Below are 25,635 nucleotides of genomic sequence, written 5' to 3' on the forward strand. Positions count from 1 at the left end.
TGAAACAGGTTTTCTGCACAGAAAGTCAATGCAGAGTTCACGTTTAGGAAACTACAGCTTCCACAAACTGATACTGTAGTTCATTTGAATTTGGATTTTCATGTTTGTTTGTTTTTGAGGTTGGGTCTCACTATGTACATAAAAACTGGCCTCAAATTCACAGAAACCTACCTCCTCTGCCTCTGGGGTGCTGAGGAATGGAGATGGTGGGTCCTGGGTCTTGCTGGCCAGCCAGCCTAGCCTAAATGATGAGCTTCCAGTGGATGGACTGAAGTTCTCTACAGGAACAGAACTGGTAGAATAATATACATTTAAAGATTCAGTGACAATACAATCTGGGTAGTCCAACAGTGACAGCCTTGCCCCAGAGAGGCAGAACACCTGGTCGTTTTTCAGTCCACACGATTTGGTATGTCACTAGTCCCAGTCTGATGCTAAAGGCCAGGAGGCTAAAGGACAGGTTGACACTTGTCTTTAGTCCATGTTTGGAAGGCCCCTGGGGCTGGATTCTGACATCAGTGACAGAGCACAGCAATGACAGCAGCAGCACCAGATGACCTTGCCATCCAGAGCAAAGGCAAGCATGTGAAAGCAGAGCATCTCTCTTGGACCTTTTATCTGGGCTGCACCATGTAGGAAGAGTCTCCCCTTTCATATAACAGGTCAAGAAAAGCCCTTGCAAGTGAGCCCAGAGGCTTGCCTTTCAACTGACCCCAAATCCAGTCACTGACAACTGTGATTAGTCATGAATGATAACAGTAATAATAATAATAATAATAATAATAATAATAATAATAATAATAATATAATGGCATGATTTTAGACAGATCTCTGTCTAAAGGCAGAGGAGAACAATGGATAACTCCCATCATCTTCCTCTGGCTTCTGCATACATACACATACATCCCTACACCCATATGTGTGTATAATACACACCATACCATACCATATGCAGCACCACAGTACACACACACACACACACACACACACACACATTGCAACTATATTCCAGGGTAGGAGAAGTAGGGTTCTTGCCTCCCATGCTCACATGTTCAAAGCCCAGGATTCAGTATGTATAATCCTTCTCCCCGAGTCATGTCTCCAGAGATTATAAAAAGTAATCAACTTATAAGGCATCCCAGGCAGCAAGATTTTTAAAAGTTTCCCCCATGTAATTCAAGCATGTATCTTGCAGCTAGAAGTTCTGGATATTCATAAAGCTCTCTGAGCCTGTCTTTCAAAGACTCCTTCAAACTCAAGGTCTGAGAACACTGATAGTGCTATCGGTGATGGCAGACATACGTGGCTTTTAAGTGAGGGAAAGTACTGACCCTCTAATATGAATTACCTAGCATCTAACTATTTGGGTCTTGCACCAAACTGTAGCCTCACCTGTTGGGATAACTCAGGCTGACACAAGCTGTAAGGTAAGTCCTCGGTTGTTAATTGCTGTGTTGGTGGCACCAGGCTAGTGGGATATGCAAATATCTGTGGCTTCCTCACCAGCCCAGAGAGAGAGAGGCAACCTGCCAAGGGGAGGGTTATGCAGCCTCCACGGCAACTGTGAGTCCAGAGTGTGGCTTTTTGCATAATAAAAAGCTGGTGACTGGAGCTGGGCATGAGAGAAGGACAGAGATTAGCAGCAGTAGTGTGGACAGGAGCCAAACGGAAGTGGAGCAGGCAGAGGGCTGAGAGGCAGGGATGCAATGATGGAAAAGTCAGACTAAGATTTGCTGGGCTAGCCGAGGAACCGCTCCAGCAAACAAACTATACAGATGTTTCCATGTCTTTATTTTTGAACCTCAAGCGGGTTCCCCCAAACCCCACAATTCTCACCTTTTTGTCAGGCCACATTTTCACTAGATGCTGATAGGTACATTCTAGTTTCTAAGTTATAAACTTTGAAACTGACTTTGAAAAGAGATTTACCCTATCAAGCCTACCCCATGGGATCTTGTACAGTTGGGGACCTCAGCCTCCTAGGTACCAGTCATGTTTTCATCCCTCAGCTAGTATAATAATCCACCCAAGCATCCACCAACCCAACAGCCAGACATTCATATTGAAACACCAGGTATCGTGCTCCACATGGAATGGAGACTCTTTCATAGGTCTGCTAAATTCAACTCAGAGGGCTGATAAGGAAGAATGCACGGTGGAGAATGAGGGAGATGGCGAAGAAATCAAACTTCTGAGAGGCCATCCACACTGGTCCTTCATGTTATCATGGTAGGAGCTTGCATGCTTCCTCAGGAAAGCATGGCCACAGAAAGTCTGGATGCCTTTGTTTGCCCACCACCAGCAAGGGGAAATAACCTGATAAACAAGGTTGAGTCAGGCAAGATGGTTCAGTGGATAGAGAAATTTGCCACCCAGCCTGACAACCTGAATTCAGTCCCTGAGAGACACATGTACCATGGCACACATGCACATGAACAGACACATACTAAATGAATATAATGAAGTGACACGTGTTTATTGACTGAGTGCTTGCCCTATGCATAGGTACGGTGCCAAGAGCTCCTGTCAATAAAGAACTTTCCAGAAATTTCTGTGGAGAAAGGCAAAATGACAGCAGGAGAAAGATGGGAGTGTGAGCCTCATCTGGGGCTTTGGGAAAAGGCATACAGTAGGGCCTTTTCCATTAACAGAGAGGAAATGAATAATAGAGAAAAGAAAAGAAAAAAAAAAGCATTTGCCATTTCCAAAGTTGTATTTGGAGGTTGCATGGGAGCCCTGGGCTTAGACAGCTCTACTGTGGCCTTGAATGAAATTTCTAACAGAGAGTACAATCTTTTTTTTTTCCTTTGGTTTTTCAAGACAGGGTTTTTCTGTGTAGCCCTGGCTGTCCTGGAACTCACTGTGTAGACCAGGCTGGCCTCGAACTCAGAAATCCGCCTGCCTCTGCCTCCCAAGTGCTGGGATTAAAGGCGTGCGCCACCACCACCTGGCCCAGAGTACAATCTTAAATACATGACTCCTTCTATACGTGAAGGGGAGATGGGAACAAGGAAGACTTTTGAATGGAGGAAGAAAGAAGCTTGGATGGTACGCTAGTTTCTTTCCCTGTTGCTGTGATAAAGTACTCAGATAGAGGTATCTTAAGGGGAAAAGTTTATTTCAACTCAAACTTTGAGGGTGCATTCCATCATAGAAGAAAACTCCGGGCAGTTGGAGCTTAAAACCTCTGGTCACATCACACTCACAATCAGGAAGCAGAGAAAGATGAATGAATGCTTCGGGTCAATTCCCTTTCTCCACTTACATTGTCCAGGATCCCAGCCAGAGAATGGTGATACCCACAGTGGGTATATTTTCTCATCTCAATGAGTACAACCTCCTACAGGCATGGCTGAAGGCCCATCTTCCAGATGACTCAAGATCCTGTCAAATTCACTACAGGAATGGTCATAGAAGTGAAAGATGAGAGAGGCACTAGTTTCATGTGTGTGCAATGAATGGATGTATGAACCAAGGAAACATGCTATTTTATGTTTTAATAAACAAAGGTCACTGTCTTAGCTAGGGTTTTACTGCTGTGAAGAGACACCATGACCGAAGCAGCTCTTATAAAGGCAAACATTTAATTGGAGCTGGCTTTCAGTTTCAGAGGTCCAGTCCATTATTATCATGGCAGGATGCATGGCAGCATCCAGGCAGACATGGTGCTGGAGCAGAAGCTGAGAGTTCTGCATCTTGATCTGACTACAGCCAGGAGAAACTGTCTCTTCTGCACTGGGCAGAGCTGTAAAGCCCACCCCACAGTGATGCACTTCCTCCAACAAGGTCACACCTACTTCTCCTAATAGTGCCACTTCCCATGGGCCAAGTATATTCAAACCACCACACTCCACTTCCTGGCCCTTATAGGCTTGTTCAAACACTATTGGAGCCATACCTAGCCATCATATAGTACAAAACACATTTAGTCCAACTTCAAAAGTCCCCATAGTCTATTACAGTCTCAACAATGTTTAAGGCTTCTGAGGTTCATGCAATCTCTTAATTGTAATTCCCTATAAAATCTAAATTAAAAAGCAGATCACATTCTTCCAACATCAAATGATATATCTTATCATTCTAAAATGTCATAATGAGGAAATACTGGACCAAAGCAAGACCAAAAAATCAGCTGGCAAACTCCAAACTCTGAGTCACTCTATCTAATGTCCAACTCCTTTCAGCTTTGTTGAATGCAAACCAATTCTTTTTCTTAGGATAGTTCCACTTTGTTTTAGCAGTTTTCCTTGGCAGGTATCCCACAGCTCTGGCATCTAGAACATCTTGGGGTCTCCAAGGCAACTTCAACACTACAGCTTCTTGTTCCAATCTCTGGGATCCATACATGATCTTCTGAGTTTCCAAAGGGTTTGTAAAGGTCACATCTCCAGCTCTGCCCTCTGTAGCACTCCAAGGTCTAGTTGACTCTACTGCTGCTGCTGCTGCTGCTCTTGATGGTCATCCTATGGTATTAACATTTTTAACATACTTGTTTTTTCACTTCAACTAGGCTTCATCAGTGTCCTCTCATAGGCTCCTTTCATGGTGCCAAGCCTCAATTTATTTGGCAACTGGCCAAAGGCTACACCTTTACCAATGGCCTTCCTTGGCCTCTCACAGTGCCAAGCCTCAGCTGCTCTTCATGACCCCTTCATGCCTTCAAACCCAATATCAACCGGGTGACTCTGACATATTACTAAATCTAGCTGCAGCACAAGGTACAGTCTTGGTTATCCCTGGAACATAGCTCTCAGAAAACACTTCCCAGAAGATTTCACCTCTGGTCTCTTTTTAATCACCACTAATTTCTTAGCTCCAGCTAATCAGCATCAATTGTCCAAAAAGTCCCTTCTATTCTTGACTCTAAAACCAGAGCCAAATTCTGTTGCTTGATGGGACTGGATGCCCCTCCTTGTTCTATAACAACCTTTACTACATAAGCTTAGGTATTCTAGAACTTGCTCTGTAAACTGACCTTGAACTCAGAGATCTGTATGTCTGTCTCCTCAGTTCTGAGATTAAAAGCATGTACCACTACCATGCTTGGACCTGAGCTTTTCTCTACTTGGAACCTGCTCTGTCCCAGCCTGGTCTTGAACTTGGAGATATGCTTGCCTCTCTCTCCTAGATTAAAGGTGTGGACCACCATGCCTGAGCCTAAACTTTTCACAGCCATTATGCCTCAAGATCTGGATCACAGGTAGACCCTCCATTTCTGGATTGTAGTTCATTCCAGATTAAAAGTCCAAATGAAAACAATAACCAGCTCATAATAACACCTAATATAACCATCCTATGTTCAACTGCAAACACATAGACAATAAGCTTAGCTGGGTGGGATCTTGCTCTGAGATCACCATTCCCTTAATCCATTTTTCTTCTTGAACACCGGATTAAACTCTATTCCATCTTCTGGTGCCCCTTTCATTCTTGAACCATTTTGTATTTTTCCTTTCTAAGCTTGTTATGCTTGATTAAAATGTTCTTCATGAGGGTAAACCAGAGGATAAAGTCTATGCTGTGCTTTTTTGAAACTTATCAATGCAATTAATCTAAAGCTCTTCCCCTTAGCCTCAGGCATACTCTTCAGACAAGAGCAAAAAAGCAGCCACACTCTTCACCAAAACATTACAAGAACAGTCTCTAGGCCATAAACTATAATTCTCCTCTGAACTCTTGAGCCAGCAGGTGTCAACAGTTCAAACTACCCTCAGCACCACTGTCTTCTATATTTCCACTAGGATGGCCCATTGAGCCCCACTTAAAGCATTCCATTGCTTTCCAAATCCAAAGTCTCAAAATACTCATTTCTCTGAACAAAAACATGGTCAGGCCTATCACAGCAATATCCCAGTCCCTGGTAGCAACTTCTGTCTTAGGGTTTTGTTGCTGGGAAGAAAGACCATGACCAAGGCAACCCTTATAAAGTCAAACATTTTTTCGGAGCTGGCTCTCAGTTTCAGAGGTTTAGTCCATTTCATGATGACAGGAAGTATGGTAGCATCCAGGCAGACATGGTGCTGGAGCCAAAGCTGAGAGTTCTGCATCTTGATCTGACTGCAGCCAGGAGAAACTGTCTCTTCTGCACTGGGCAGAGCTGTAAAGCCCACCCCACAGTGATGCATTTCCTCCAACTGGCCATACCTATCCTACCCAGGCCACTAGTTCTAATAAGGCTACTTCCTGTGGGCCAAGTGTGTTCAAACCACCACAGTCACCAAATATTGTCAAGGTTAGAGACAAAGGTGCTTGAATTGCTCAATGTTCATGGAATATCTTCTAGAGCCAAAACAGTTGCTTGACTTTTGTTTAAATGAATCATAAGAATATTCACAGGCATGGTACTAAAGGAAGCCTATCCCCAGTGCCTGTCAGGGACTGCTTGATTTCTTTCAAAACCTACACAGTTTTATAAAATTGTCATATAAAATGATATCAAAGGGGCTAGAGAGATGGCTTAGCAGTTTAGAAAACTTTCTGCTCATTCAGAAGACAGGTTCAATTCCCAGCACTTGCATGGGCAGCTTACAATTATTAACTTCAGTTGCAGGAGATCCATCAGCCTTTTCTGTCTTAGGTGTGCACATACATACAAGTAAACAGTTATATACATCAGGATAGATCTAAAATAAATGATATCAACAATCCTTTCAGTTGACTGTTCTTCACTCCTAAAATAGCTGGATTTGGTGAAAGTCATATCTAGGATTAGTGGACTTAGTGAAGAAAAAAAATTATCTAAATTTCTGGGGCTGGAGATGTAGCTCTCTACACACATAAAAAAAATTTTTTTGCTTCCATTTCTCTGTCTTCCTCTCTTCTACACATGACAGTCACAGACTAGGTAAGATTTTGAGTCTGATTTAACCCTTTACCTAAGGAAATGATGTCAAAAGTTCATACTAAAATCACAAGAGTGTAATTTTTAAGAAAAGTGTGGGTAAGAGAGGGTGCTGTAGATAACCCAGATTAGCTCTCATGACTCCCCTGGACCTTCAGAAGCTTGTATGTTACATGACTGTGTTCATGAGAAGAATGAACACGACCCTTAGGGCATAACTGCATTGCTATGCTAGAAATACATCTTTCCAGTTTGGAGAGGTTTGGCAAGTACAAGCCAGACATGGGGTACTCCCAAGCAAACCTACCCGACCAGCCTGAGATATAGATGGAAACCCATTCAATAAACAAAACAATACGTAACACAAAGCCATAACACATCTATTTCACAGGTGTCTAGACAATATGTATAATTTATCGGACTTAAATATTCTTCCCTCTAAGCTACACCAAGCCCTTGTTCTAGCATTAGGTGTACAAACAGCAGCAAACATGGCTCACATCCCACCACACACTGGCATCTCAGAAGCCTGGTCTTCTGCCAGGGTAGTGCCTGTGATCAGCACAAGTCCTCAAGTGTGCTTCAAAGTGTGTCACTCTGTGTCAGAGGGTCCGAGAGCCAAGATGCCAGGAACGATGCTTGAAATCCATCTGTTCCTGTTCCTCAGGCAAGTAAGTGATCCCCTGTGTGGGTCCTCTTCTATCCGGTCCCTTTTCTGCTGTACACAGCAGAGAGCACCCCACGTGATGGCAACAAGTTCCACTCTTGGACCAGGGACCACCAAGCTCTGAAGAGCCAGTATTTCCCATTAAGGTTCTGGAAAGCACCCTGTTAAGCTCTAATAGAAACTGCATTTTCATACATCAAGCTTAGTGAAGCCAGATGAACAGCATTTAACTCTGGTCGGTTACTTTGTTTATTGCTCCTTTAAAGGTTAGTCTGGGTGCCTAGAATCTCAAGGCAGCATCTTCACTATCTGTCCCTGTTTATATCTGAGATATACTTTGGCTTGTGTCTTTCAATGAAAAATCTAACTGTGGTACAAAAACAAACACCGACTTTATTGTGTACACAAACAACTTTTGCTGGGTATGGGGGTTTGTGTGTGTAATCCTATACTTGGGAAACCTAAAGCAGGAGAATTCAACTTCAAGGCCAACCTGGTCTACAGAGTCCTGTTGAAAAACAAAATAAGAGAGGGAAGAGAGAAAGAGAGAGAGAGAGAAGAGAGCGAGAGAGAGCATTTTTATTTCAGGTAGAATATAGAAAGAATCATAACAAACATTCAGTATTAAGACCATTTTCACTAATGACCTTCATAGTTAATAACTCTTTAGAAGGAAAATTGTTACCATGTTTGTGGAAACAATTACAAGCTTTGTTCTTTAAAACTATGTTTATAGTTATTAAATCCGTTTTCATTGAGATCGTTTTATAGATACAATGAACATCCCAGATTTTCTGGAATGACTCGGAAAGTGACATAGTGACTAGGGACTGTGGTCCATATGTCAACTGTGTGAGGTCAAGACTGTCTGAGGGAATTAGTAAGGAGCCAGCCCACATCCATCACTGAGTTCTGAGAGCAACAGGAGAAAGGAGAGTCCCTGTTGTTGAGATCAGCTGGCAACCTAAGGAAGACCATATAATGGAAAGTAAGGGCCAGGATCATCAAAGCAAAACTACCTGAGGGTGCCTTAGGCTGTGTCTCGGAAGGGTTTCCCTGTGTGATGCGTGTGCATCAGTTACTTGTTGCTACAATCAAATCCCTGACAAAAGCAAGTGAAGGGAGAAGTCTTTATTTCACCTCACAGTTCAGTACACAGTCAGTCAGTCATGGTGGGCAGTCTGAAGCAGCTGCTTCCGTGGTGTCCACCATGAAACAGTGAGGGATGGACTCATTCCCTTTCAATCAACTCAGGACTGCAGCCCACAGAATGGTGCTGCACACAGTGAAGGGGACTCTCTCCACCTCAACTAACCTGGGTGACACACTCTCTCAAACAGAAGCTCAAAGGCTACTCTCCCCTGTGAGTCTAGATTCTGTCCAGTTAAGATTAACCACAACAGCTTGGTTTTTGTTTTGTTTAAAGGGGGGTGGGGAATGTCAGTATGTAGCTCAAACTGGGCTCTAATTCACCATCGGCCTGCCTTAACATCCCAAGCAGTTGCAATTATAGGTGTACACCATCCATCATACCCAGTGAATAAGTCTCCTTGAGTCCCTACTTTCCTGTATTGGCAGTGTCAAGGACTTGATAGCCTCTGTGGCCTCACTGTGGGCCTCTGAGGAGGTTCTACATCCTCATAAGGATGTGAATTCTAGAAGAGCAGGCTCAGACAACTCATCTGTGGAAAAAGGTTTCATTTCTTCTCCCCATGTGTTAGGTCTAAAGTAGGCCCCCCAAATGGCAGTGCTTGGGACAGTATCTTAACAGAAGGACCCTGACGAGGTAAATGGGAGAACGGGTACTGAGGAAACAGAAGAAAGCCAAATTTCTGTTTACCAGAAAAGCCACCACTTCCTTTACCCATCCACAGTGGTCAACTACCTTTGCCAAGGCATCTAGTTTGTGAACAGCCTGCTATAGACCAAAGCGTCCATGCTAAATCCCAGGCTGTTCTGGCCTGCACCCTCTCCTCCACACCCCTTACCCCTAACTTACCTGTCCCCTTAAAACTGAGAAGACTTTCCATGCTACCTGACTGATGCTCTGAGAGACATCCCCTCCCCTGAGAGACAGCCTGGCAGTTTGATTCTCTGTGCAATATGGAGGACAATATGGGGAATTAAACACCCTCCCCCCACCACTTGCCTCTACCTACAGAATGTCGTGTAGCCTTGGTTAAGATTACTCCTTTATCGTCCTTGCTCCAGATAAGAACCCATTCAGTTAACACTTGAGATTCCTGAAATGCTTCCCCATGCTATTGAGGCACCTTGGTTCCTTATGCCTTCAGCCAATGACCTTTGCCCATCTTGAATGTTCCTACCTCCAGCCCCCTAATTATATAAGCTTTGAATGATCCCAAGTAAAGTTTATCTGCCTCTCTGTAGCCATTCCTGGTATCATCCTTTACCATACATACTCACAGGGGTTCCGAACCCCCTATCCATGGACTGATAGCGGCTAAAAGTCCCCAGAGGCAGGGCAGGGAGGGTCAGTGGTTTTGCTGCACCTTGCTTACACCATGAGCTCATAAAGTCAATAGAGTAATCTTATATTAAGAACAAAAATAGCTGACATTTCAGTCTATACCATTAGTAGACAATTTGAAGAAAAATAGAACCTAACAAACCAACTTTACAATGAACCAGAAGACTGTCCACTGCATCTTTGTCTTTCTCCAGAAACTAGAGTCAAACACGATGCCCTTCATTAGCTAAATGAATAAACAAAATGGTCAAATAACTATGCAGGGAAATATGACAAGGAAACGAGATGCTGAGCCACTGAAAGCCATGGTGTTAAATGAAAGATGCTGATCTGAAAGGTGGTGGCCTATGACATCAATGGTATGACATTCTGGGAAGGGCCAAACTGTAAAGATAGTATACTTTTAGGGTGACGAAGCTATTCCATAGGATACAGCATTTGTCAAAACCCATACAGAGGCTGTAGAGATGGCTCAGCGAGGTAAGAACATGTACTGCAAAGAATGAGGCCCCGAGTTGGAATTCCCAGTGTCAATGTGGAAAATCTGGGTGCTGCACGAGTCTGCAACCCCAGCTCTTTCAAAAAGTCATTTAGAGATGGGCAAGATGGTTCTATGGTTAAAGAGCTTGCCATTCAAAGATGAGGACCAGAATTTGGATCTCCAGCACCACACAAAAGTCAAGGCTGTGTGGTAGTCAGCCTGAATTCTCAGTGTTCAGAAGGAGAGATGGGGATGGGGATGAAGGTGGAGGGTGTCCTTGAAAGAAGCTAATTAGCTAGCTATACTAACAATCAGTAAGTCCAGGTTTAATAAGAAACTGTGCCTTGTGTTAATTATAGAGTGAATGACAGAGACACTCAGTGTACCCTCTGGCTTTGATAGGCACACACACACACACACACACACACACACACACACACACACACAAATATACATGTGCGTGCACAGTGCACACACATAAAGTCATTTTAGGAGGTTCAGGTACTACCATGTAGGGGTCTTGGTTGGGTTTGTTTTCTCGGCCAGTGAAGGTTTAAAAGCAGGAAAGGGTATGGCAGACAGGAAGCTTCAGAGAGTTGGAGAACACAGCCAAGAGGAGCCAATAGAATGAGCAGTTGTTGGGGTGAGGGAAGACATGCAGGAGGCACACAGTTAAGAGCAGGTACACACACAGAGCAGGTGGGAACTTGGGAAGCTGAAGGCTTCTTGAGGGGTGGGTTTTTAATACCTCTGAAGGGTCTTCCTTCCCTAATTTAGAGTTGCTCAGTTTGAAGAAAGATTGGATGGCTGGTTGGCCTGTAACTGTTGTGTAAATATGCCCTAATCCAGCCTTGAATCTACTGAGCCCATTCACCGGCAGAGAGCCTTACTAGATGGAGAGAAAAAAAAGCCTATCTAGCCTTTGTTTTAAGCTCCCAGGCTTTTGTCTCAGGTAAGGAGGATAAGAATGATAAGGGTAAGGAAAGTAAGGCAGGGTAAGTGTGCATTTTTGTTACCTAGTTGTGGCTGGTCTCCCTATCTGTCTGTCAGAAGATCTGTATAACTCCCTCATGGGCTTCCAGGATACAGTGTAGACCAAGACAAATCTACATGACAAATTATCAAAATGCCTCACTGAATGGACAGAGTCACAGGAGCAAAAGCAAGAAGCACCAGGGGCCGGATCCAGTTCACAGACAGACCCAAGTCCTTCCCCCAAGATGCCCAAATACTAGTTGAAGGATTTTAAGACTGAAGGCTACCAGGGATTATTCAAGTGGAGCCACATCCTTAAATGAAGGGAGGGGGGGTCCCATTTAGAGGCAGGGATGTGATAACAAGCAGAGATTGAAGTAATGCCAGCCAAAGAATCACAAACCAAATGTGGACACTAGCATCTCGTAAAAGCAAATAAATGCACCCCACCACTAAGAGTCTGCAGAGGAACCCAGGCCTGCTGGTGTACTGATTTAGAATTCCTAATGTCCAGAAATAGAAGAAAATAATTAGTGTTATTTTAAGCTAAGTTTGTGGCATTTTGTAACAGTAACAACAGAAAATGAATACAAGATATCATTTAAGACACATGATCACAGTAAAAAGCAAATATGTTCAGAACAGAAAAGAGAGAGACCATCACTCCAGTGGAGATGCCTAGACAAGGCAAACTTCACTCGTGATCTAGAGGGTATGCTTGGAAGATTGGAAGCACACTTGGTCTATCCTAACTTAGGCGGTAGCTGTAGCTGTGTCTTTTTCCCACTGGCTGGGCTCCAACCTCACAGTCATATTCAGTCAGCTAGTTGGGCAAGATGGAGATGAAGTAGGAAGGAAAGAGTCTGCTCTAGTGATCAAATTCCAGGAGTAAAACAGGGGGGCAGGGAGGAGTGGGGGCGGCTTTGTATAAACAAAAGTTTTACTGGGATGAGATGAATGGAAAATTTGCTAGGTGGGGAGATAAATAGGTTTGAATTCTTTGTCTTAAACACAAGTTTTACAGTACTGGATAGAAAGACTCATATTTAATATTTCTTGCAATAGGACCCCATTTCTTTTTTTAGCAGCTTTGAGCTTTCACAACCTACTTTAGTTCTTAAACATTTCAGCCCTCTTTCAGCCCACTGACTGTAGGGGAGAAAGGTGGTTAATAGGACAAGGGGATATGGACCTGTTTAGAAGTAGTTCTTTGGAGCAGTATTAATCTTTGTTCTCAGGATATCCACAGTCCAGTCCAAAACATCAAACACCAATCAGTTGTGGCAGTCCAGTTCAATCAGCAAATACCAAACACAAATCAGTAGCAGCAGCTCAATCCAGAAAAAAAGCTGCTAGGCTCCTCAGAACCAGCATGAATCCACGGACATGGAAGAAGCAGCCAGAATACCACGGGAAGTTCTTTGGCATGTCTCTCTCTACAAAGCCATGACAAGCAAAGATGAGTGAAGACTGGCAAAGTGCTGCTGCAAGGTGAACCAATGCAAGAGCGTCATTCATGCCTGTTAGGTTCTACTTACACTCTTTCCAGATATTACACACTCTCTCAAGTGTCTGCCTCAGGAAAAAAAAAAAAAACATAAGAAAATTTCCAGAAAAAGATCACGTGACACAACCAAGACTCCAAAGAAATCAGAAATTTCCACTTCAAGAGAATTTCAGATTTCAGCTAACCATGGGCCAGTCCCTCTGTGGAGTGTGTAGAAAAATTTAAATATCATACACCTCTTGAAGGACACATTGATCCTTAACACTGATTCAGTGTCCAGAACAACCAAGGGCTGCTAGAACCAGTTCCCCCCACCCCGCACCCACCCCTGGGGGGTCTAATGAGGCTGGGTGCTCACTGCATAAGAGTCACAGCTTGGCAGAGCTTTAGGCCAAGTGGCAGCATTGCAGAGTGGGAACTGGCATTAGATGACTAGAAGAGAATTATTCACCCACAGTGAAGGAACTTTAACCAAACATGAGGGGGGGAAAGAGTAAGAAACAAGGAAATGCACACAAACACCTTCCTTGAATGGTACAGGGCTTGCCCAGCATGTGTCTGCGTAGGTTAGTTCTCCAGCCTAAAACCAGGTATGGTGACTGTCTTAGTCACTGGTCTATTGCTGTGAAGAGAGACCATGATCAAGACGTCCTATAGAAGAAAACATTTAACTAGGAGCTTGCTTATAGTTTCAGAGGGTTTGTCCGTGTTCATCATGATAGGAAGCCTTGTGGCACACTGGCAGGCATGTGTAATGGGCTGGCCTAATGCTGCTTGTATTCTAATGTTAATTTGGGTCCCCTAAAATTGTTTGCCCCAAAGATGAGAGAGTCCAGTGCATAGGACATTGAGGAACCCTGCCCCCAGTTAGTTCTGATTGGTAAATAAAGATGCCAGCAGCCAATAGCTGGGGAGAAGAGACGTAGGCAGGGCTTAGGTTTCCCAGGCTTGGGACCACGAGGAGAGAGGAGAAAGGAAAGAGGAGCTGCCATGGAAGAGGAAGAACACGCCCGAGGGAGGAGAGCCATAATGGGAGAGCTTAGCCGGAAAAAACGTGGCCATGTGGAGTCAAGAGCAGCCCAGATGGAACACAGAAATTAGTGAGTAGTAACTCAGAGTTAGCGGTAGGAAAGCAGCCTCTAACAGCCTACAGGGTAGGCAGTTGCCCAGCCATTGTGCTGCCTAAGGCAAATTTAAAAATATCAAGGCTGTGTGTGTCTTTCATCTGGGAACATAAACCATTAAGGTGGAAAGAAACTCTATGCCGGATTTTATAAATATATTTTCAACAGGCGTGGCACTGGAGCAGCATCTAGGCACTCACATCTGATCTGTAAGATGGAAGCTGAGAGAGAGATTGGTCCTGGGTTTCGCTTTTGAAACCTCAAAGCCCACGCCCAGTGTTAGACCTCCTCCCACAAGGCCACACCTCCTACTCCTTCCTACAGAATCCACCAACTGGGAACCAGACACTCAAGTCTATGAGCCTATAGGGCTGTTCTCATTCAAGCTCATGCCTTAATCCCAATGGTAAGAGAATCAGAATTCAAGATCATCCTGGGATGTATGACACACGGTCCTTAAAACTAAAAAACAAAAAACAGAGTATCTATTTCAAAAAAAAAAAAAATACATACACCCTTCTCCTTGTAAGTGGCCTGAGGTGACATAGGCAAGAGGTTTGATACTCTTTGATTCAGAAAACCCTACAAAATTATGCAAATCAAGAGATTTAAATCTACACGTTCACTTTCATAATTCCCATGAAACTACCCATACCACCAAGGGTATGGTATGAGCAGCTGAAAAACCACAAAGTATCTTGAAAAATGTCACTTTAAGCCAGGCAGTGGTGGTGCACGCCTTTAATCCCAGCACTTGGGAGGCAGAGGCAGGCAGATTTCTGAGTTCGAGGCCAGCCTGGTTTACAAAGTGAGTTCCAGGACAACCAGGGCTACACAGAGAAACCCTGTCTTGAAAAACAAACAAACAAAAAAGATGTGTGGCTGAACTTAGAGTTGGGCTGACATAAGCATGAGCTCCCTACCACAGTGAGAGGACCCTCGCTAAGAGGGGAAAAACTGTTCCAATGCTGCACAGAAGGAAAAGGCATCCCCGAGAAAACGAAACAAACATGTAGGGCACAGGAAACATCCTGCACTGTCTGAGGGAGGGTTCCTATCACTGCGATGACACGCCATGACCAAGGCAACTGGGAGAGGAAAGGGTTTACTTGGCTTACGCTTAAATATCACAGTTCATGAGCAAAGGAAGTCAAGCAGGGGAGGAACCTGGAGGAAGAGCGGATGCAGAAGCCATGGAGGGGTGCTGCTTATTGGCTTGCTCCCCGTTGCTTGTTCAGCCTGCTTTGTTATAAAACCCAGAACTACCAGCCCAGGGATGGCACCACCCACAATGAGCTGGGACCTCCACATCAATCACTATAAGAAAATGCTCTACTGGCTTGCCTACAGCCTGATCTTATGGAGGCATTTTCTTAATTGAGATTTCCTCCTCTCAGACGACTTTTGCCTGTGTCACATTGACATATTAATTATCTTCCTTTTTTTTTTTTTTTTTTCAGTTTTTCGAGACAGGGTTTCTCTGTATAGCCCTGGCTGTCCTGGAACTCACTCTGTAGAACAGGCTGGCCTCAAACTCAGAATTCCGCCTGCCTCTGCCTCCCAAGTGCTGGGATTAAAGGCATGCACCACCACCGCCCAGCAGTTTTTGGTTTTTTGAGACAGCATTTCTCTTTGTAGTCCTGGCTTACCTGAAATTCAATCTGTGGACTAGGCTGGTCTTGAACTCACAGAGATCACAGAGGCCTGCCTCTGCCTCCCAAGTGCTATGAGTAAAAGTGTTCCACCACTGCCTGGTTAAGAGTTATAATTTCTTAAGACATTCTTATAACAAGGCTAGGGGTGTAGCTCAGTTGGTAGTGTTTCCCTAGCCAGCTCAGAGTTCAACTCCCAGCACAGCATAAACCAAGCGCGGTGGCTCATGCCCAGTAACCGCAGAACTCTGGAAGTGGAGGAAGAAAGATCATGAAAGTTATCACTGGTTACATTGGTGAGTTTAAGGCCAGCCAAAATAAATGTATCATGAAGCTGTTGTGAATCAGGATTAAGGACAGAGGCAAGAAGGGAGCCTCGGGCTCAGAGGTTAGGTTATAACCACTAGTTTATTCATAAATAGCAATGAACAAGTAAATGGCAAAATGGAATCACACTCGTTCACACACACTTCACTAACCTTTGGCTGATGTCACAGCCTGGCTCGATGGCGGCGGGCATCAGGTAAGTTTCTCGACATCTCCTTCTGCTTTTTGGGTCCGCTGGAGCTGGGTCCGCACAGTACGGGCTTGTCTTCAAGCGCTTGGTGTCCAACGGTGGGTGTCCAGGTCATCTTTCAGCGTGATGGCATCTCTGTTGGACTCCGGGAATGAGCGAGTTGCTGTGTCAGACCAGGGGTTTAAAGCTAATTTCAGTCAATCATAATTAAGGCATTCTCATCTCACATTACTTCACCAAGTTTCTACCTTACTCCAACCTTATCACACTCATGCACACACACTCTATGGCTTGGTTTCCATGGTTACATGGGGTCAGTGAGTGGCAACTCTGGCTAGAGGGCTATGGGTACCTTTGCAGCACCAGGAGATGTGCCTCCTGGGGCCACGAGTTCCTTACAAAATTGTAAAAAAGAAAAGGTATGCTTCAAACATTTCTTATATGCTGTTTACATACAGGAAGCAAGCTGAACTACTGTTAGCTACCATTTACGTTACCTTTAAGAGGCACGGAGTAGAAAGCATATCAGACTTACATGCAGATGTGACTTGCTGCAGACTTACATGCAGATGTAGACCCCGCTGTTCTTGAACTCAAAGAAGCAGAACTCCTTCGGCTTCTGTATCCAAGATTAAAGGTATCTGGTACCATATCCCACTACAAGTTTGTTGTTTTGCTTTTGTTGGGTTTTCTTTTTGTTTGGTTTGGTTTGGGTTTTGGTTTTTGTTGGGTTTTCTTTTTGTTTGGTTTGGTTTTTGAAGCAAGGCCTTCAGAAAGGAGCCTGGGAGGCAGGCAAGGCCGAGTGAGGAGGCTGTGCAGCCAGGAGGCGGGGCAGCAGGCTGTGCAGCTCAGGACCCGCACCTGCCGGTCAGGAAGTTCCTCATCGCCTGTCACCTCCATAATTCTGTGTGTGGCCTCAGTGTAATAGTGTCAGCCTGGGGGATGTGTAGGCACCAACGCCATAACTCTCAGCTTTGCCAAGTGTCTGGAAACTAGAGATGTCTCTTATTTGGTGAGAGGATAAGAAGTAAATGGGGGTGGGGGTGGAGAGTAAGACTAAGCAGGGCAGGGTGTTACGGTTTCTCGAGAACTCTTCAGAAACGTTGACTCAACTCCTCTCAGTTTTTGGGTGATGAGGTCAAGGCATGAGGAAGACAGAGAATAAACTTCATTGTGTGGAAGGATCTTCACAGGTAACAGTAGCCAAACGGGCATGCTGGCCGTTGCTACCAACGCGCGGCTGTTCACTAGCTCTGGGACAGGTCATCTGCTGTCACCCTTTGCTCCAGAAGAGCCATTGCTGCTCCAGTAGATGCTGTTCTCCAAGGCTGCTTTACCGGCTTTTGCTTTTCCAAAAGATGTAGGACGTTCTCTGACCAATGCTCAGACTGGGCAGGAGAGGGGCTTGTGTGTGTGCGCGTGCGTGCGTGTGCGTGTGTGTCCTGAAGGTGGTGGTTTCCCAAGTACTCAGGGACTGGACAGACTCTTAGCATTGCCCAAAAACAAAGTAGGGTGAAGACCCATGTTGGCTCCTTCAGGTCGTCAGCTCTGCCTGTCCTGAGTCAGAGGACAGGCCTGCTCTCATCTGTAATGTCAGACACGGAGGACAGGAAGCAGCACTCTTTTTTTTTTTTTTTTTTTTGACATTCTTTTTCTGTTTTATTTTGCTCAAGATATATTCCCCCAAATTAGTTGAGAACCATGATGTTGAGACCTCAAAACCGGGGTGACTGAGCACAGAGGAATAGGGGGCAAAGGACTGCAACTTGCTCCCAGGAACTGGAGAAAATTAAAAAAGAAAAAGAAAATTAAAAAAAAGTTGGAATCCATCAATCTTCTGTGCTAGTCACCCTCGCCTTCATCCTCATCGTCATCTTCTTTACCTTCATCCTCATTTCCTTCTTCATCAATATCCTCCAACCCTTCTTCCTCCTCCTCCTCCTCCTCCTTCTTCTCCTTCTGCCTCTCCTTCTTCATTATCCACATCAGGAACCAAACAGTACTGCAAGGGATTTGGGCAAATATCATCTTTGATGACCTCCCTTAACTTGTCAGCACCTCCATCAGAATTCTCAGTAAACCAGGTAAAGAAGCTCTCTGGCTCCTTGTGGCGCCTCTTCCTGCTGGCCTTATTCTGTGTTTGACTTGAGCATTTCGTCAAATCCTTTCCAGACTTCCATTTGATTTCGGTGGACTTTGAAAACGGGTCACCACTCTCATTCAGATGAAATTCTTTGGAGAGAACTTTATTTTCAGAGTAAGGATTTTCATCAAAATAAAAATCTATTCTGTAACCTGATTTAATGCCCTCAAATTCTGTCACTTTAATCCTGGTCAGATAATGCAGAACCTCCTCCTCCTCCCCAAGCAGTACAGACACCGTGGATGGTTGACAAATGTTATTACCCAAACATTTGAGATTTTGGCCATCCATTCTGATCTCTTGTGAAAAAAATGGTTGGAGGAGTTTGTTATATTTTTGTTTTAAAATTTCCTCACTGGCTTGTTCATTAAGTCTGTCTATTTCATTTTGTTCTTCATCAATACGTTCAGTAGCTTCTTGCTGTTCTTTTTCTCCCTTCGGCAGGCCGGGAGAGGCCAACTTGTCCTCCAGTTTCGGGGCAGCAGATGGTCTGGGTTTCTTGGGCTGAGGCAGGATTGCAGATTGCCGCTTCGGGGCCATGGCACGAGGGAGGGAGGTAGCCAGGAGTCAGAGGCCAGAGCCCCGATGTTTACAGCAGGAAGAAACTCGCAGGAACTCGGAGTCTGTGCTCTTACCTCTGAGACTGACATCCTACCGATCGTCAAGGTGGAGAGTTAGAGACTAGGTTGATTTTAAACAAACACAAATGCATGCTGCTGTTGGTATTCCTAATGGGCCACAGTCATTTCAAACCTATTTGTGAGAGTGTGGCAGTAAGTACAGTTTCAGCCATTTTCAGGGTACTCCTCCCTTAGGATTGTATTAAGGTTCTGGGGCCACAGGTAGGCAGCTCTGCCCATCCTGGGCTATGGAACTATGTAATGGGTCACCACTATCCAGTATCCTGCCAACGTCAGTGAGACTCTTCAGGCTGGGCCCACTGCCAGCTGCCCTATGTCCACTCATTGACAGTTGAGTGCTATTTCTCAAGTGTCGAGTCCACGAGGTGAGATTGTTATGGTAATCCCACCCGTTGCCATCATCAAACTTACATTTTCAGTGGCTTCGGAAATAATTCTTATTCCTTGCTCATGTACAAACCTAGAGCAGGTATTCTTAATTGGTGTCTTTCTGTGGTCTAGGTGCCTTTTAATCTTGTGAATCCTTCCTGGAGTCTCGAAATGCTTTACGCTCAGAAAGAGAAGCTTCTTGCTAGGCTCCCTGAGGAGGAAATGCCACGGTTTGCTTCTCCCCTACCCTATTGGTAAGAACTACTCACGTGGTGACCTGGTTATGGGGCATTCTGGGAAATGTAGTTCCTGGCCAGGCCACTCTATAAACTGGAAAAGGAACCCCAGGAAATGAGGCTTTGGGTTTCAGTTTGCAATCTTTGCCACACCCTCGATGATTCAATTCTAGCTAGCAACCACAATTCCTAGTTCGCTGGAAAACAGAGCCATTGAGACATCCTGTTATCTTCGCACTGCCAAATCTGTCAAGATGTGAGCCCACACTCTTCCTTCTCTCTTACTAGTGCAATGGAATATTACAGGCTCCTTCTTAATCCTCTGTTTTGATTGAAGATGTCAAAACTAAGCTTAGCTCTAAGTGAGCTAAGAAGCTCCTAAGTAGGATGCTAGACTGCACTGCTGGGTAGCCCCTCTGGCCAGCACCCAGGGATCAAAGTTGTCTAGAAGTTGTGTGTGGGCAAGGGCATGTGCGTGCAGTTCCCTCCCCTCGTATGTAGGCTGAGACTCTTTTTTTTTTTTTTTTTTTGGTTTTTCGAGACAGGGTTTCTCTGTGTAGCCTTGGCTGTCCTGGAACTCACTCTGTAGACCAGGCTGGCCTCGAACTCAGATATCCAACTGCCTCTGCCTCCCAAGTGCTGGGATTAAAGGCGTGCGCCACCACCGCCCGGCTAGGCTGAGACTCTTGATTTGCCTCTACTGAGTGGACTACCCCAAATGTGATGGTGGCCACTATGACGTTGGGTTATAAGAAGATTGGACTGGGTTTGGTTCTGTAGCTCAGTGGTAGTATTTGCCCAGCATGCACAAGTCCATACTCAGCTCATTAAATAAATAAGGAATAAAAATTTTAAAGGCTGTGTTTCACTGAGCCCATCCGTTCCTTGCTCACCCCACCTCATGGAAGCGCTCAATGGTGTGGAATTGACATCACTTCTAGCCACCCATCAATGGGGGCCCACTGCCAACAGCCAGAGTGAGCTTAGGAGTAGATTCTTTTCAGCAGAATTTCTAGATGACTGCAGTCTCATAAGACAACTTGACATTAGTTTTGGGGGGATGAGTCTGGAGTAGAGGCATAGGCTAAAAGAATCTGAATTACTTTTTTGTAATTTCAGTTCCAGGTTGTCTTCAACCTCTCAGGCTGTTACACATATGTGCTACATAGAAATATATGCAGGCAAAACATCCACATATGTAAATAATGAACACCTTTTAAAAAAAATAATGATAATCAAGGTCAGGCTCAGCTTGACAGGGAGTTCCAGGACAACCTGGGTTACATGAGATCTTGTCTCAAAGGGAGGGGGAGCTTATCTTCAAAAACAATTATATTTTGAAGTATTAAGAGTTGGATTTGACTATGTGAGTTGGGGTTAGGTACAATTCATTCCATAATCGCACAAAATTAAGACGGTAAGCAACGGCTTAGGATAAAGCAGCTCAGTGGGGACATTGGGGATGAGCAGAAGTGGATAAGACCCGGAGGGGGCGGGGCCTAGTCAATGAAGCATTCACTACTCAAGCATAAGGACCCGATTTCCTGAATTTGTTTCCCCAGGACATTGTTGTTTAAAATTCCTGCCTTAACCTACTTCCCTGTCATAGCCTAAGGTTAGGTTCTTGCCAAAACTTACTTCCTTATCATGCCCTAATATCAGATTCCTGACTGAAGCCCATTTTCTTGTCCTTGGCCAATGTCAGCAGCCCAAAGGGCTCTCTACAGTTGTTGTTGTTTGTTTGTTTTAAGCTGGGAGAGGTGACACTCATCATCCCAGGATGGGGACTTGGAGACAGAAGTGTGTGTCCTTGGGAAATACTGGCCAAATAGCCTCTCCCGTCCATTGAGCTCCAGGCCAGTGAGAGACTGTCTCAAAACAAAACAGTGGGCAGTGCAGGAGAAACAGCACCTGAGGTTTTCTGCTGTGGTCTCCAGGCATATATATGTACATGTACCACACACACACACACACACACACACACACACACACACACACACACACGGTAGAAAGACCAAGAAACCACGTCTGACCATACCCCTCATCCAAGGAGGATTCTGGCAGAAGTGACTAGTGGTAAGCTGGAAAGACTCCCTGGGTGGCACATCAGCTGGCCAAGGAAGCTTTCAGGGAATGTTCCCAGGGCCTGAACTGTGTGCTTCCTGAACTGTGGGAGAATGGCACCGCTTTCCAATAGCTTTGTTTCCAACAGGCAAGACTGTGCCTCAGCATGCCTCCTCTCTATCAGGGACCAGGTGGAGACACTGGACACAACTGTGGAGAGGGTCAGTGCTGGAAGTTAAGGAAGTCAGGGGTTGTAAAAGTTAACTGCATATAGCATTTCCTAAGGGAGGGGGGGCAGGGGTTGGACTGAAAATTCTGATTCAGCTCTTCCCATCTCTCCCAAGTTCTTTCCCAGAGGGATTAGGTAGTGTGTCTGCCAAGCAAGCCAGAACCATAGGATTCCAGCGAGGCCTTTTCTGCCCACCTATCCCCCATCACCTTCTCTCTGCACATAGAAGCAGCATGTGGTATGAGACAGAGAGGTGCAAAGGGAAAGGGAAGGCAGGACTCGGGTTGCCCGTCAAGTTATAATCCACATAGAGACAGGAAGAGCTTTTTAAAATGAACCACCACCATTCTTGGCTCCATCTGAAGACGCCTGGGATATTTTACTTTTTAAAGATGGGATAAACCAAATGCATTGAGCAGTGAACAGAAAGAGCTGAGAGACCCACGGAAAGCGGGGACATTTTTGATTCTGATAAAGCTCTATTGCCTTGCCAAAGGGGTAAAGGCGCTGTCATAGAGCAGGCGGTGACTCCTCCACTAGGGGCATCGCTGTACTGGAACGCAGAGGTCTTCCAAGGTCCTGGCAGACCGGCAAGTCACGCTAATTGTCCAAAACTAAGCCAGTGATTGCATTTCTATTTCTTAATTTAGACCTTAAATACAATAAAAGAGACTGTCGAGGGAGCGAGAAAAGGGCGCAGTTTGTTTTTTCTTACCAAATGCCTCCTAGAGAATAGCGGACCCATTATTAGAGAAGCATTTTAATGCAGAGCAGACTATGACAGAGAGACCCACCATTCCTCTCCTTTGCGGTGGGAGTTCTGTTTTGATTTCTTTTTTGGTTCACTCTACCTGGAACTGGGTGCAGACCCTGCTGTCTGGATAACCAATGCTATCTGCATGGTTTGCATTCCTTCCTGAATGTCTGTTGTGTTGTTTTTGACGCTGTGGGGATGGAGCAGAGAGAGACCTGGAAGCTGTCGGTCTCTCCAGCTTTATTTAGAATTCAGAGGGTTCCGTCACCCCCTAGCGGCGAGCCCGGGTCTCCTTCGGGCCAGGCACCACACTGGCGAACGGAAGGTGTGCTGCAACACCCTGGGACAGACAGCAGGCAGGTTATGGCACCCCAGCCTCTGATTCAAGGAAGTACCCAGGAGGCCTTGGTTAGGGAAGGAGGTCACTGTGCAAGAAAGGGATGGGTCCTGATGAGAGCAGAAGGAATAGTGTCCCCGGCGATATAGGAAGACCCTATCTTGGAAGAAAAGAAGAACAAGAAACAACGAAGGAAGGAATGTGAAATTTGGAATGTGAAATTTTTACTCGGTTACAATTTACTTATTTAGAAGGGCTTGTGTATCCATTGTCTGCGGTACCGGGCTGTACAATTCTAGAAAGACACTGAAGAGGGGGGTGGGGGGGGCTTTGTAACTCTGGCATCACACATGGGAAAGGCTGCTTAGATAAGATGCAAATCAGTACTGTGTTCCAGGTTGGATTTGTGACTGACTGTGTAATTTTATCTTGTATGTGGGCATCAAACCAGGCTTAATCAGATACTCATTCATTTTCCGTCATCCGGTAAGCCTTTTCTTCTCACCGTTTTATTGTGTCCACTGAGGGTTTTGAGGTCATGACTGCTTGCCTTGCTCTGGCCAGCACCACACAGAAATCCTTATGTGTCAGAGAGGCACGTGAGTCATTTCCTTGGATGAACTGAGCTGGGCCATGCCTTTGAAGAACTACACAGAAAACCACCCCTGAATCCTACGCTCAAGGAATGCTTTATGGTGGAATCATAAATGCTTGAAAAACCAGAGGAAGAGAGCCTGTTACTCCAAATAGAAGATAGCCTCGCAGTAAACATCAATTTCTTTCTCTTCCTTTCTTCAGAACCCCAAAGATTTCCATAAAATGATTAAAGTACTTGAGCGTTTACAAGATGAAAACTCACTGGGCTGAAGAGATGGCTCAGAGGTTAAGAGCACCGACTGCTCTTCCAGAGGTCCTGAGTTCAATTCCCAGCAACCATATGGTAGCTCACAACCATCTGGAATGGGCATCCGATGCTGTCTTCTGCTGTGTCTGAAGACAGTGACAGTGTACCCACATGTATGAAATAAATATGGCTGGAGCAGGTCTGGAAAAAAATTTAAAAAGAAGAAAACTCACTTTCATCTGGAGCACCAGTGAGGGCTTCCTGGAGGAAGTGGCACTCACTTCAGCTCAATAGGAAGTCTGAACAACATGAACACTAGCACAGATGGGAAGAGTGTGGGGGGAAGAGAAAGCTCAGCTTAATCCGAGGAAAGGTGCGAGACTAGAGAAGGTGTGGGGCCCAGGTTTGGGGTTTATAACTGAATGTCAGCCGGGCATGGTGGCCCACACTTAGAATCTCAGTATTTTTGAGGCTGAGGTAGGAGGGTTGTAGGGAGTTTGAGGCCACCCTGGGCTAAATAATGAGTTTCAGGACAGTCTGTGCTACAGCACAAGGGCCAGTCCTCCCTCCAAAGAGCAAGATTTGGTCCTACTCCGTCAAAGTCACTGTCCCCATCTTCACATTAGCATATGCTTTTCATATTAGCATAAGCTCTCATATTAGCCATCATTGTATATTAGCATATGAGTTCACATTAGCATATCATTTCATGTTAGCGTATTGTCCACATTAGCATATCATTTTATATTAGCTTGTCATTTCATATTAGCACACTCTTTCATATTAGCATAGTATTTGCATTCACATATTGCTTTTACCTTAGCATATGCTTTCCATAGTACAACATACAAAGTCAACCCCTGAACTCACCAGTAGGATGTGCTCACACTAGAACTAGCTAAGCCTCCATTCATAGATGTGTAGTTGCTTGTAATTTTCTTATTTTTTTCACATAAATCTATCTGCAGGATAAAGTCCTAAATGTCACTGTTAAATCAACTTTATATGAAGTTTAGTTTTGAGATTTACCAAAGGGCCCTCTATAAAATGTGGTTTTCATTTCCATCCCAGTATGAGAACATGTATGCCTCTGGACTTCACATTTGGTATAACCAGAGTTAGGGTCTTTGTCAATTCGAAGATTGTAGGTGGTTTTATTTTTACATTTATTCATTTATTTAATGTCCATGTGTGTTTATGCATATGGATTTGTGTATGAGCACACATGTGGAGGTCAGAGAACAACTTGTGGGAAATTGATCTCTCCTTCTGCCATGTAGGTCCTAGGAGTTGAACTCTGGTCGACAGTTTCAGCGATACATTTTAATCCACTGAGCCATTTCACTGGTCCCAGATATGGAAGGGGGACCAACTTGACACAGCCTAGAGACACCTGAGAAGGGAGTCTCAATTGCAGAATTGTCCAGATCAATCTGGCTTATGGACAGGAGGGGGGGGGAGTATCTTGATTGTTTGTTAATGGAGGAGGACCCAGCCTACTGTGGCCGGCACTGATTCTGGGATAGCTGTTCTGCAAACCAGCTGGTAAGCAGCGCCCTGTGATTCCTACGGCACCTCTCTGGCAGGGAAGTGAGTTCCTCAGTAATGCATGTGGAGTAGCAAGCAAGCCTGCCTCCACCCAAGTCCCTGCTTGAGTTCCTTCCCCGACTTCCTTCAGTGACTGGGTCCCACCTGTAAGCTTGTAGTGATTTGAATATGTTTGGCCCATGGGAAGTGTCACTATTGGGAGGGGTAGCCTTGTT

At 44.9% G+C, this 25,635-nt stretch overlaps 1 pseudogene; it reads right to left on the bottom strand.

Moving 5' to 3' along the window:
* LOC116082171 overlaps positions 1–19,668 on the bottom strand; it is a 37,750-nt pseudogene extending 18,082 nt beyond the window's left edge.
* Between the last annotated feature and the right edge of the window lie 5,967 nt (positions 19,669–25,635).

The sequence above is a fragment of the Mastomys coucha genome, unplaced genomic scaffold, assembly GCF_008632895.1.
Source record: "Mastomys coucha isolate ucsf_1 unplaced genomic scaffold, UCSF_Mcou_1 pScaffold7, whole genome shotgun sequence".
NCBI lineage: Eukaryota > Metazoa > Chordata > Mammalia > Rodentia > Muridae > Mastomys > Mastomys coucha.